The sequence below is a fragment of the Anguilla rostrata genome, chromosome 1 (genome assembly GCF_018555375.3).
Source record: "Anguilla rostrata isolate EN2019 chromosome 1, ASM1855537v3, whole genome shotgun sequence".
Lineage (NCBI taxonomy): Eukaryota > Metazoa > Chordata > Actinopteri > Anguilliformes > Anguillidae > Anguilla > Anguilla rostrata.
In genome coordinates, this window is record NC_057933.1 from 52,163,853 (window position 1) to 52,178,590 (window position 14,738).

At 45.1% G+C, this 14,738-nt stretch overlaps 1 protein-coding gene across 3 annotated transcripts in view; it reads right to left on the minus strand.

The window, feature by feature from the left end:
- Nucleotides 1–14,738, minus strand: part of tshz1 (teashirt zinc finger homeobox 1) — a 47,755-nt gene that overhangs the window by 30,056 nt on the left and 2,961 nt on the right. The window contains exon 3 of one of the 3 annotated variants that reach the window (XR_010330943.1): nt 10,290–10,539. The exons of the other annotated variants lie outside the window; for them this stretch is intronic. The gene's annotated coding sequence lies outside the window, so the exon portion shown is untranslated. Of the gene's footprint in view, nt 1–10,289; nt 10,540–14,738 lie in introns of those variants that run through there. 3 annotated transcript variants of the gene reach the window in all.

The following is a 14,738-nucleotide window of genomic DNA, read 5'->3' on the forward strand; positions in this document are numbered from 1 at the left end:
CCTCGAAGCAGTGCAACAGCACATAAGACACTGTCGTTTAAAAGCCCATATATCCTCACCTATGTCTAACTGTAGCAGTTTGCCTTGGCAGACCACAATAATAGTTCCAGAACAGCAGGAAAAAGCATATAAAAATACATACGTTACATTCAGAGATGGGTCTTTGGGGGAGGGGGGGAGGCTAGAGAGCAGTGGGGCTAACCCACAAAAAAACACAGCTGCAAGGTTTGATCCGGTGGACAGGGGGTTAAAAAAAAAAAGAACAGAGCATTGGTGTTGGGAAGACAGAAAACATTACAGGCCTCTTTTTTTTGGCAACAGGCAAGGCAAGGAGGGGGTGGGAGGGGACTGTGTGGAATGAACTCTCTCAGGCTTTGTCATGCGCCTTTCCCAAGGCCTGGCCTGGCCTCTTTGATAAATGACACATGTCATTCTGTCAGGCCGTGACAGTGCAGCTGGGAGGCCCAGTGATGTATGACTCCACTGAAAAAGGAAATCAACTTTTTTGGCAGGGACTGAGGCTGTGCCCTTTATATAGGGATTTAGGTTTCTTACATAGTTATTGCTCGTTCTCTCTCTCTCTCTCTCTCTCTCTCTCTCTCTCTCTCTCTTCCTCTCTTTCTCTCTCTCTCATAAAAGACCTTTAGTATACAGTAAATATTCTCAACAGTAAATAGCCTTTATATGCTAAATGAGTAAAAAAAAAAAAAGGCGCCATCGTGTTTAAATGTATTACTTGTGACTAATAATAATAAATTAATAAATAAATAACAATTTATGAAGGTAGAGGGCAGCTGTTTCACATTTTGCTAGAACATTCTTTGTGAGCTGCCATCCACTTATTCCGCGATACTAGGGTACAGGGAGTACACACGCATGTGCGTGTGTCCTGACAAACACACACACACACACACACACATATATATATAAATGTCCAGTGCTAATTCAGCTCTAACCAATAGGGACCATTCTCTGAAAGAGTTGATTTAACACTGAACATTTTACTGCATACACACACACACACACACACACACACACACGCACACGCACACACACACACACACAGCATCTGGGTGCTAGACACAGCCAGGCACAGGTGATTTAAACCCGCTGAAAAGAGTCGGGAGGCTTCAGGAAATGACACCACTGCCAAACGGCTGGCCAAACCAGCAGGACCCCGTTAACCAGAGCGCCCCTTTCCTCAAGAGCAATATGAAGCTTTTAAATTTCTCCCCTCCAATTGTTCCTCTCCCCTGACTTTCCCCGAGTATCAGATCTCACAGCTTCAACTGGCCGTATAGAGAAAAACACAAAGAAAAAAGGGGAAAAGCATCTTATTGACAGAAAACACTAAAACATAACAAATCATTTCCTTTGTCTCTCCAACTGTGCCCCAAAGTCGGCACAAAGGTGGTGTGTGTGGGGGGGGGGGGTACTGGGAGGAGTGAATTGGAGCGTTATTTTGCGTGCCGATGGCTGAAGGCTCCCACAGCCGGCCTGCTGAGAGGAGGAGCCAATGAGATCGCCTCTGCTGAAAGCGGTGATGCCATTGTCCCTGCGCCGGCCAATCACGACGCACCATCGACCACTTCAACCACTACACTGCCCACACAAGAACCACAAGACTCACACCGCACTGCTAGAAGTTCTTTTTGTTTTGCCACGGCAACGCTCTCCAAATCCAAAGGACTGCTTATCCGAGACGCAACCCCTGAAGCATCCGTCAACGGATCATCTGTGTCAGATATCATTTCTCACAAGGCACGTCCTGTAGGTTGAGCAGGAATACCTACATGCACCGATGCCTTTCAGGAAGTACATTTGTTTAAAATAGAAGTTAGATAAAACGGTGTGACAAGCTAAACTGATGGATGTCACACCAGTTACAGTTCCTCTTTTTATACTCCCAAATTTCCCACACACAGTTGCACAACAGGATGGCCCACTGAGGCCTGCGGCAGTTCACAATTCACTGCTGTGGAGAGAGGCAACTTAAGCAAGCGATAAGAAAGAAACCAAAATCAAAGGACTTATAAAAGCGGAACGATCGATTAGGTTAAATGACACATTGAGAAAAACCAACAAGGTTTAGGAAAAGACTTATAAGAAGATGTCTGTACAGTAGCAGTTAAACACTGCATGGACTGACATGATGAAGAATTTATAAAAACCCCTCACTTAAGGAAAAGAACTCAAGAGAAAATACATAGCGGGGGAAAAGTCTATTAAGAAATTTAATTATTCATTTAATTATTATTAAGTTTGCACTAACCATTTATGCTTGTTTTTTTTCAGGAAAATGTATTTTTCCCAATATGTTACATACACATCCCTGCTAAGACAATAACCACCACACTGCAATGAAAAAAATTCCCCGTATTTCAAAGCAAATATACTGCTTTTTGGAATTAAAAACAACGGCCTAGGAATTTTTAAATCGCCATTACGAGAGCACCCCCCCCCCCCGTAATAAAAAAAAACCTGGCGCTGGGTGCAGTCGTTTTAGCCGGCGAAAGACAAACCGCGCGGACAAACAGACGAGAGGAGAGAGACGGGGAGAAAGGAAAACAAGCCGGGATCCGGGAGGGGAGAGGAGCCGCCACCTGGGGGTCGTGAACTCTGGATGACCCCGCTCCATTTGCACTCAGAAAAAAGCGGGAGAAAAAGTATCATTACGAGTGACTGATGAGTGGCAGTCACAGCTGACCTCCTCCAGGGCCCGCGGTCTCGGCCTCGCTAATAAGCGCCCCTTTATTAGCGCCCGCGCGCCGTAAGAAGGGGTGTGTGCAGTCACAGGACAGCGGGCTTGTGATGCTCCGGAACCCCGCCCCTGCGCGCACACACGCACACACATGCACGCACGCACACGCACACACGCTAGCATGTACACACACACGCACGCACGTGCACGCACGCGCACACACGCTAGCATGTACACACACACGCACGCACGCGCACACACGCTAGCATGTACACACACACGCATGCACGCGCACACACGCTAGCATGTACACACACACGCACGCACATGCACGCACGCGCACACACGCACACACACGTACACACGTACACACACACATCTGTTCAGTACATGAATTGCAGTACATTCTTGCAATCTTTGTGAGTCACAGTTTTACAGCACAGCAACTGCAGGGAAAAGATTACACTTTAACCTACATGGCAAACACACACACACACAAGAAAAAACACACAAACATACACCACACACACATACACACAAACCAACACACAGTCATGCACACACACGTGAACACACACACACACACACAAGCAAACACATGCACGCATGCATGCACAAATACACACAAAAACCCAAATGAATGAACAGACTCATTTACACATACAAACAAAGACTTACACAAAACAAAAGCCTGGATGCACATGTACAAATGTACAAGCATAAACAGAACAACACAATCCAAAGTTGCACGCATACAGTAAGTACACACAAACACACACACACACACACACTCACTCTCTCTCTCTCACACACACACACACACACAAACGCTGCAGGTTATTTTATTAGGCGCCAAACAGTTTCCTTCTGAAACTTCATAAATAAACCTGATCTCTTCATGGAACACTGAAGGCCTTGTTACCATTTGGTGTTTCTCAGCAGACATTTTTTAATCACGCACAAGACTTTTTTAAAGAATTCACATATCAAAGCCTCTTCTATACTCCTATTTTTAAAAGATTATGCTGCACGGGTCCCAGAATTAAAAATGTTTTACAAACCACCATTGTGCATGAAAGGTCTCCTCCCTTAAGGCTCAGATCTTAAACATCAAGGCTGCCATCGGCGTGAACCCTCGACAACGCCTATCTCATCTCATCTCCGCTCCCAGGTAGCCTGCTGCCGAAAGTAAGCTAACGCCAGCTTCCGCGCCGGAACGGGTTTAAAAGGGCATTCCGCGGTTTTCCTGACGTCCGCCTGCCCCCTATCTCCCTCGGTCACGCGTGCATGCGAGCGCGCGCCGCAACCTTCGCCGCAGCTTTCGCTTTACTCCCGCTACGACGCTAAGCTGTTGAACCTGGTCAACGCTTCAACAAAATACCTAAAGATACAAACAAACTAGGTCAGCGATCGATATCGGCTTCCCCCGCATGAGTGCGATGTAAAACATTGCCTAAAGTCAGCCGCGCGGAGTTAATATTTAATCCCTGGATCCGTCTAGGTGCTATCTACCATCTCGTTTTCCATTTTGTTTTTCTTTACTTCCAACAGATGCGCGCGCAGAAAGGCCCATACGATGCTGAGATTATTCACACGGAACGTAGCGGAGGCTCAGGCTGGACGATGGCCAGGGGAGGCCTGGGCGCTCGATTTCGCTCACCAGGCGACGAGGAGGGAGACAGAGAGAGAGAGTGGGGGGGGGGGGGGTGGGAGACAGAAAGAGAGACAGAAAGAGACAGAGAGAGACAGAAAGACAGAGAGGTAGAGAGGGAGACACCGCCCAAGCCAAAGCGAAAAGCAGAGCATCGGCAAGGCTTCGCTCTGAAACCGAGCTTAAAGCATGCTGAGATGAAAGGGCGGCCATTTGGGATTTAGGTTTGATAGCACCACATGTCTTCGATCAGGCTATTCTCCAGTGCCTGTCAATACCAGCTCACCTGCAGTACATACAGATGCGGAGTGTGCCAAACACAACGTGAAGCTAAAGCAGAGAACGTGTCGGCTGCCATCGTCACGTCTTTCCTTCCTCTCTGCGCTTCATTTGCGCTGATATTAGCAGTAAAGGATTTCTACACACAGGTAAATATAATGTACTCTACCTGCCACATAATGGGAAAAGTGTAACTGTATTGATCAGCATTAACATAACATAACATAGACTGAACTCCCACTATAGTACAGCTACAGAAACCATGCTGTCAAATAAAGCTCCATCACAACGTATCAATTACACTATTTATATATTATATAAACAAAAACATGAGAATATAAGAATGAAGTTTAGAAGGAAGAATTAGAAGGCTGATTTGTATTTATATTTGCAGGCGTGTGTGTGTGTGTGTTTTTATGCGTGTGCGCGCATGTTTGTGTGCACGTGTGTGTGTGTGTGTGCACGCGTGTGTGTGCACGCATGTGTGTATATGTGTTTGAATATGTTTGTGTGCATACGGGCTCTTGTGTGTGTGCGCGCGCATGTGTGCGTGTGTTTGTGCATGTTTTTGTGTGTTTGTGCACGTGTACACACACACACACACCTTACTTTTAAAAATAAAAACAAGTACAAGTGAAAGCCTATCATGTAAAATGTTTCCCAGAGCACTTCACCTTCCTGGTCCAACAACAGCATTTCTCAGCATTACACAGAAGGGGAGAAATACCTCTCACCTTCACAACACAGATCCAAACCAACCGTCCCTTCCATACAGTTCAGCAAGAAACACGGAGTGCTTGGGAGAACGCTGTTTTCTTTTTCTACTCTGGCCATTAAAAAAATCTTTTTTAAGAATTAAAATCCCCTTAGCAACCCTACTATCTGAGGCCTACTCATATTCTAAGTGTATTCATTTGCGGCAAATGATGCCCTTTTCTAATATAATTGTCCAGAATGTATGACCAGAAAAAAACCATATAACGTGAAACTGAGTTAGGAATTGAGAAAGACAATGTCCAGCCAAATATCTACATTTTAGTCCAAGGAAAGTCTGCATTTAGACTGACTAGCACTGCAACCCATTTACCAGAGTGATCCACATTCAAGTGTACCACAGCCTGATTTATAAAAGGGACGTCTGCCCCAAGGACAAAAGATGAGCTCCACCACAGAGGCCCACAACGATCATGCAAAAATAAATAAATGAATAAAAAAATAAATACATTTTAAAAATATTATCGGTTGCATAAAGGCTGGTCACAATGAATCATTCGCACTGGACAGTGGCCTTTCTTCATCATCTTTTAATTTTATTATTAATGTGTTTACTTCTTCCGAACAATACAAAAATCCTTCATTTATCTGGTCCTTCCAATACCTCCCCTCTCTCTTACCCTTGGATGGGAAAAGTTGGGGACTTTCTCCAGCTTGTCCAAGAGAGTGACAAAGCACAAATGTACTTCCAACTGTTAGGACTTACATCAAGCTGCTTGGAAACTGGCAGACAGTTCTGTGCCAGGGCGAAAGACAAATAGCACAACAAAGAGGCCATCACTCGCCTTCCACAAATTAAAAGGCAGCGGAAAACTAGCGAAAGTGAGTCTTTTTATTACGATACAAAAACTCCCAGAATGCCGTGCGGCTGTGACACTGGCATCCCAGACAGGCCATTCGTCCGTCCTCCGCCGCGCACGGGCACTACGGCCGGAGGGTGCGCGTTTTATTTGTTGAGCCGCATACGATATAAGAACTGGAAGGATATTTTTATCCCGTAACCTGGCATTCGGATTAGCCGTAATTACAGCACCAAGCCGATCCTGTTGGTTTCGATGCGACTCTTTGTCAGGCAATCGGTTGTTTTTTTTACTCCTCGACTGTATATCCTTTCAGTCACACCTCTCTCATGCCAATCCTCGAACTGCACTTCTACAAAGGTAATAATAATCAGTCACATTGCCTTTTATATTTACTGCATTAAAAAAATATATATGACATATAACTTTCAGAAATAAAACTGCTTGAAGTTTTACAAGCAATAAGAATGTAATCTCTATAGTGTAGATTTAAAAAGATGTACACACGCACGCACACACACACAAACGCATACACACACGCACGCGCACACACACATACACACGTGCACACACGCACGCATACACGTACACACACACGCACACACACTCACACACACACATACACAAACAAACACACACAACACGCAGTAGCGCCGCTGAAATGGTGCCTCAGCTGGTCCTAACAGAAGGGCGAGGTCAAGCATGGCATCCCCGCGATCCTCGGCAGTGCCGCGCTATCATCGCCTTTCATACGGGCGTGACCCGCCGAGCCCCGCGGCTCGACGCCGCCCGCCGCCCGCGCCGCCCGCTAATGCCCCCCCCTCCCCCCCTCACGCCCCAGCGTCCTCACCACGGGCCTCTGGCTGAGTGAGGGCCCGAGCTCTCCGCCTCAGTCCCCAGGAAGAGCGGGGCGGTGTGGGGTGGGGTGGGGGGGGGGGGGCAGGCTGTCTCGTTAACGGCACACCGTGATGAAGAGGCTCACAGCTCTGGCAGAATCTGGCGGGAGATTGTTCTGGAACCCCCCTCGGCCTCCCAGAGAACATACATCCGCCCGGCGACCAGAGGGCGCGGGCACATCTAATCAGGGGCTAATAACAGCGCAGTCGGGAGTCACTCCCCTCCATAAATCAAGGGCCAAAATAATTGCTAATACACCGCTTATCGATTAGCGCACCAGTGCTCATTTCGGGGGGCTATAGCTAAGAACTAACAAAGTGACAAGGGTAAAGTGTTATTTCTTTCGCCGGGAAGACAGCTGGGCTGGAAAAATGACTCCGGCAGGCAGTAATTCTTAATTGACACCTGTCAAGATAATGGCTCAAGTCACAGCTGCTGCAGGAGAATTTGTCCCTCGTCCTGGTCATCTGTCAGTTTTAATATCCTTCCCACCAACAGTCCCTCCCCTCCCTTCGCTGCCCTCCCCCACCACCCCCCCACCCCCCACCCCTTCTTGCTTCTAATCTACCTATGGCTCTCTTTAAAGGGCTAAGTTAAAAAAAAAAGTTTTTTATTTTTTTATTTCTCCTCTTCCTTCCCTCTTCCCTTTGTTTTTTTGCCTTCTCGTTTTCGACATCGCCATGATGGCGTGCGGAGCAAAAAAAACGCGACGCGAGGGGGAGGAGCAAGCACCGGTCCCAGGCCGTGTCGCACATCCTCTGGAGGTTGTTGCCATTGCGTGTTTGTTTTTAGAACGATACGAAAGAACATGCCCACGGTTTCACGTTCTGTATCTCACAACCAACTCGACAGAAGGCTTAAACGATGCGTTGAAGGAATTAGCAGATTTATTGGACAAAATATTTGGTAATTGCTCATATTTTATTCATGAATGCAGCATGTTGGATTTTGGTCTTCAAACCATGTTCCAGCTCTGTACAGCTGTTTCTATAAAAATTATTTTAATTGAGGAAGAAAAATTTAAATTAAATATTCTCATACAAGGAATACTTCCTTTAACGTTCAAATGAATCCTACTAAATGGATTATTGTCTACGTTACTGTCATGGGTGCATTTGATATCAGTCTTCACAAAAATATTCAAACGACATATCTATATTTTGAAAGGGTCAAATGACTTATTTCGATAAGACGGCAAAAGAACCTGAATGGCGGTTACCGACCGAATGCAGTCCATTTCCCTCACTGTTGGGAGTGGTAGAAGAGAAATCTATGCGATACGGGTTCTAAAACAGCAGGGAAAAAGGCTGGAAACCGAGGTCAGCGCACAGTGCACTGAGCAGTCCAGATATGCATTTCTGCGGTCAGCTGCTGACACGGGGTCCCGTCCGTGAGTCGGACCTGAGAAACCCCTGACTCTGCACAAGGGAACTGCGCGCCACGGACCGCCACGACCTCAGGATTCCGCTACGACAAAAAAATACGGTCATACGCCCTGGTGAAAACCTTAGGTTTTCAGTAGCAGCAGAGTTTAAATAAACTCTAAAATAACCAAAAAAACAATAAAGGCTTTTTTAGGGGTGAGGGTGAGGAGGGGTGAGGGGGGGGAAGGGGGATAGACTACAGTTTATGGATCTCTTTTGATCTTTGTTGGTTCCCAGACTCATTCTGAGGGAAACTGGTTGGGAAAATCGAGTTCTGAGGGGAAAAAAAAAAAACACACACACACACACACACACACACACACAACACATGTAGACGCGCATATCTGGCTACTCAGACGATGCATTTCCCATAATCCTCCAGCGCCCACACCCTGACCTCCCACAGTGACATGCGAGATGCTTTTTCGGTATTTTCTTGTTTGTTTCTCCAGTGTGATGCTCTGAGAAATGGTAGTGTACTACTGTACTGATGGCAGCGGCCCTAGGGGCAGCTTAGAGAGAATGACCGGGAACAGCCGAATGTGTAAGAGACAGGGGAGGGAGTATGTGTGAGGGCGAGCGTGTGTGTGTGTGAGGGCGAGCGTGAGTGTGTGTGTGTGTGCATGCTCATGCGTGTGTGTGTGTGTGAGGGTGTATATGTGAGGAGAAGCATGCCAATGACACGTCTGTGGAAGTGAAAGTGTGTGAACACACATGCATGTGTGTGTGGGAATATGACAGTGTGTGTATCTCTGTATATTTGGGTGGCAGAGTGATATAACGGCTACCGGCTTGTACTGCGCTTGTAACTCAAATGTTGCATCTTCGATTCTGAACCGCCGATGTACCCTCGAGCAAGGTGCTTAACCTGAATTGCCACAGCAAAAAATATTAAGCTGTATAAATGGATTGCATGTAAAAATGTAATCTGTGTGAGTCTCACTGGGTAAGAGCATCTGCTAAATGCTGAAATGCAATGCGATGCGGCGCTGAACGAACTGCGCACATCTGCGTGACTCAGAACGCGCGTGCGTCTGACGGGGTGGTCAACGCTCGCGAAAGTGCGGAGAGCAGAAGCTGGCGTTTACGTCAACCCGGCAGCCTCCGCCATCAAATAACCGTCTGAGCCGCATATATTTTTCACTACAGTGCCACACTGCTACAGTTCCACATGGGAATGGTCTCTGCGTGCGGACACTACGTGTGACAAAAAAAAGCGAGAGTGTTTCATTCAGGTCCTCGCCGGCTTCACGAAGCCCCGGTTTGCTCTTCATTCGTCCCCCGCGTCAGCGCAGAGGGTAGGGGACGCGGATTAGGGGAGAGAGGTGCGTGTCTGGTCTTTGATTTCCGATAGGCAGCTGGCACGGTTCCCAAATGCAAATTCAGCTATTAGTTTTACACTATGAGAACAAACCTCGCTATCGACTAAACAAATCAATGTCACCTGTTAATGATGCGAGCGCCGCCATTAGCATATCCAGCAATGAAGGAGTGGGCTCTCCGCTCGCGATGCTAAAAATAAAGCCACTCTTTATTTCTCAGCTGCTATTATTTTGGTACTGGAAATTTTTTTTTTAATTAATCAAAAAAAAAAAACACCAAAAAAAACCCACCAAAAAAACCTTTCGAAGGTCCGTGCATAAAAATGATTAGCGTCTCATTAAAACATAATTTTTTTTTTTAAACAAATCCCGTGCCGTCAAATATTTTTTTAAAACAAACGGTGGCAACAGAGGGTGTGCATTTTGTGGGGCTAAACGGCGGCTCTCGGTGCTCACGGGGACCCCCAGAAGGCCGGGAGACCAGGAGCACTTCAATCTGCTAACGGCCCCGGCTCGACGCTGTTTGCGGGATGGTTTGATCTGGCGAGTCCGCGGAGCGCGCTCTCCTCGCTAAAATGCCTCCCTTCTCCTTCTCTTCCGTCCTCATTATCTGACCGAACGCTAAGCCAGCAGAATTTTCTGATGCCGTACGAGAAGGAAATTAAATACCCGAGCGCTCCACCTCGCTCTCCTGAAAACGCAAAGCAGGCGAGGGCTCTGATTAATAGAACGGTGACCTGCAGGCCCCGCTGGACGTTCCACAGCTGCCCAAACGCGGCCTTTCCTATTCCACACGCGATCTTAAAGCAAAACCACTCGTCCTACATTCTACGCATGAATTAATAACAATAATTACAATAAGAGCTACACCATTCCTAGGTTTGTGTTGTACAACAATAAAATATCCCATCAAACCATGCACTGTTGAGTAATCAATTTTAAAACATCGTCAATCTGTAACTTTGTGAGAGCCTATGAGGTAGAATGTTAAAAATAAACAAATTTAACCTCCAGCACAACGGGCCCACACACACACACACACAGACACACATACACAAAACGCAAATAAAATGCACCAATCGTTCATTTTCACAGGAAAGAAAAACCAACGGAAACCTCATTTATAGGTAGCTCATTTTCTGCCGATTAATTAAAGATCTTATATATAAATCCATGCTCGCCAATTATTTACAGTTGAGGGTATCATATAACAGAAGCACCAACAAAGCGACTCAAAGGTCGCTTTTGTAATCTTAGCTGCCCTGGGGATGTAAAGCATTGAATTTGGGGTCATGAGTGTAGTTTACAACTCCAAATGAATGATTTTTCTCCACGTGATTAATAAAAATCAATGCAGGGAATCGATTTCGATGTCTCCAATGTGTTTAATAGTCTGAAAAGTTAAAACCATACCTAGTTCTTAGTGATGTGTACTCCGTGTCACGTAAAGCTAATCGACGCGGCAAAACCATCAGGCCTATTCCATAAAATGATATAGGCCTATATCATAACCGTTTCTGTTTTATGTATGCTATTTACATACTTTTAAAAAAATAGTAACAACATTGTGAAAAGGCATGGTTGCAATTTTATTAAAATATACTGTTTTAAAATAGACAATGAAGCACTGCCTCAATCTCATGTCTACAGCAGACCATAAAAGCCGAAACTAACATTACATAAAATTGTATTAAATACAAAGCACACGCACGAACTAACACACATGCACGCACACAAAAACACGCACACAAACACACACATGTGCAAACACACACACATACGCGTGCATGCGCGCGCACACACACACACAAACACACACACACACACACACACACACACACACACGTACACACACACACACACACACACACACACACGTACACACATACACACCGCCATGGAGGGCAGAGTGGATAATATGTGACGTCTCAGCTCATTTTATTCTGTAGGTCTGGGCCTTTTCTGCACCGTTAAAAGCAAGGATTACTGAGGTCATTAAGCAGCATTGTCTCTGTGACATGATTAGTCAGGTAGCAAAGTCCATTTGTCACCTGCAACAGCAAATTGAGTTAATACTCCACTACAGGCAACGGGGACTGTATAATATCAACTTGATTACATCAAAGCAGCTGTGAACTTGACACCTTACTGAATTTGTCAGCATTAATCGTTAGGCCTGTCACGAATCCATCAGGTTTACAGATAATTAGGGGCTTCCTAATGAAGCCAGCAAAACGACTTTACCTTTTTCTCTGATAATTAAGAAGCCTCTTCACCAGGAAGGGGCCGTTCTCTCCTATGACTGGCGCGGCAGAGCCAGGATTAGCAGTAATATGATTTATTTTTTTTTCGGTCTCGTCTTCTGAGTCCTCATCAAAATCGAGCAACTGACAATCTACGCCAAATCAGTCCCGTCTGCCCACTGCCGAGCACGCAACCCAGAGACAGACACACTCGCACAGACACACAACACTGACACGCAAACACACGTACACGCTCGCACCACACGAAGAACAACGGGGGCTATCACATCAATTTTACCCCCCCCTTCCCTTCCCCCCCAGCAAAAGGCCAAATATTCAACTTGAGGGATGTATTTGGAATAAAGGTGGAAATGAAAAATAAACAGCCACAACACACACCAGCGAAGGGTGATCGAACGCCACCGTGTCGACTCGACCAACTGCAAGCACAGGCTGAGTGAAAGTGAAGTGACGTCCATGCCGGAAAAGGCACGGGTGTGTAACCGAAGATTTAAAAAAAAAAACACGAGTCAACTGTGTGCCGTGTGCAGAGGAGCCACCATCCTCGAGTGAAGTAAACGCACCTCTTCTACCCCTCTACAAACACACACCCAAGCTCTCAAGTCCCCTTCACTTTGTTTTTTAGGAGGGTGGTACCACGATTTGTCCCGAGCAACTTGTATTTTCTGGTCCACCCCCCTCCCTAAATGTCATCCCCCTTTCTTTTAACAGCCTCCCCATTTCACCTGCCCCGGTACCAACTCGAGAATTCGACGTTGTTCCCCGGATTGGTTTTTTTGATCTTTAAAAGCTGACGGAGGCAGTCCGTGGGCCCTTTGCAGGCGTTGCTTACTGCAGTGTTTTGATAAAGAATGCCAAATGTCGTGCAGGGGAAAGAATGGCAAAGCAGCGTCTGCCAACATTTGATTGACCATTAAAGCGGATGAAGAATATGCCTGTCAAAAGAGAGACAATTAAATCAATACTGACGAGGGGGTGGGGGTGGGGGGCAAAAGTCGCCTTGATGGCTTGTTTTTTTTCAGCTGGGGGGGTGGTGGGGGGCGGGGGTGCCAGGACGTGTTACCATGCACCACAATGCGCTCAACTTCCAACAAAATGAGCAAAAACAATTTTCAAACTCTAAAAGTAACATCCCATTTTTTCCTATTGTGTGTGTGTATGTATACGTGTGTATGTGTGTGTGCATATATATATATATATATATATATATATATATTTTATGTGTATGCGTATATATATATGTACACACACATACACATATTAGTGTGTGTGTATGTGCGTGTGCGTTCGCGTATGTAAGTAGGTGACAGTTTGAAGAATGTTCAAATTTGATAATGCTATAGAATAATGCTGCAGAATATAATGCAGTGTATTCTATACCAGCTCATTTCGCAGACCTCGGCCGATGAGTATTAAAACTACAAGCCTGCAGAGTTCAAAGACTCCTGTGCCTGGACTCCTGTTTAGTCTGCTTTGCACCTCATATTTCAAAATCTGTTTAAAATTCTAGAACTGTCTTTTGTTCACTGCAGTTGTTAAGGCCTAACTTCAAAGAGAGAACCTCATTAGTGCAGAGGTAGAAATCCTTGTCAGTCATTTACATTTGTTGAGTTTAAAAAAAAAAAAAAAACCTCAAGTCCAAATCACTAGACCTCAACCTTGTTTGTCCAAATGCAATGACTGATTATCAATGTTGCCAATCACTATTTCTTGAAAAGTGAGCACGCCAAATTAATTTCCCACGTTTTACTTATTTTTGAAACTATGAACAATTCATGAAGATAGAAGAATTGATATGCCCATGCTAACAAACACACATCCTAAATCTGAGAATGCACAAATTAGGTGGTAGGCAATCTACTGAACCTACCTATGATTATTGGAATTCAGGCACTTCCTTTATCCTTACACATCGCCCCATTAACAGCCTTCTCTCTCTCTCTCTCTGTCTTTGATTGTGAGATAAGGATATTCTTAAAACTTTTTTTTCTGTCCCTCTTTTTTTAGACGACGGGAAAAAGTTGTCCTTTGAGCGGCTACAGCTGTCAAGAGCATGTGTGTTTCCATGGTGAGTGATTTATTGATGTTTATCAGGGATGAATAGATCAAAGGCCGCCACATGACAGGCGATCAATCACGCATCAAATCAAGGATGGCAATCCTCTAATAAAACAGAAATCCAGCCCCTGCCAGTTTTTGCTTAGTTTTTTCTCTCTCTCTTTCTTTCTTTCTCTCTCTCTCTCTCTAATACAATGATTTATTTTAACTCTCTATTTAACACTGAGATGAACCCAAATGCCCCCTTTCCTGGTGGTGCATTTCATTTGTGCAGTTAAAAGGAACGTTATTATATTTACGTTTATTATGCATTTACAGCGTACAAATATGCAAACACAACTGCATTCAGCCCATATTAAATTGTAAATAACGGTCGATATCAATACTTTTAACACTGGAAAGATAAGTTATGGTTTAGAGTATAAATTGATTTAAAAATTATAATATATTTAACCCTGTTGTTCAGGTGGCATCTATGTTATTTTGAAACAGAATGCATTTATTCTAACAAAAGGCTATTGTATTTCCTACACGCCTGATAAGCCCGGGGTCTATGATTACGTTTCTA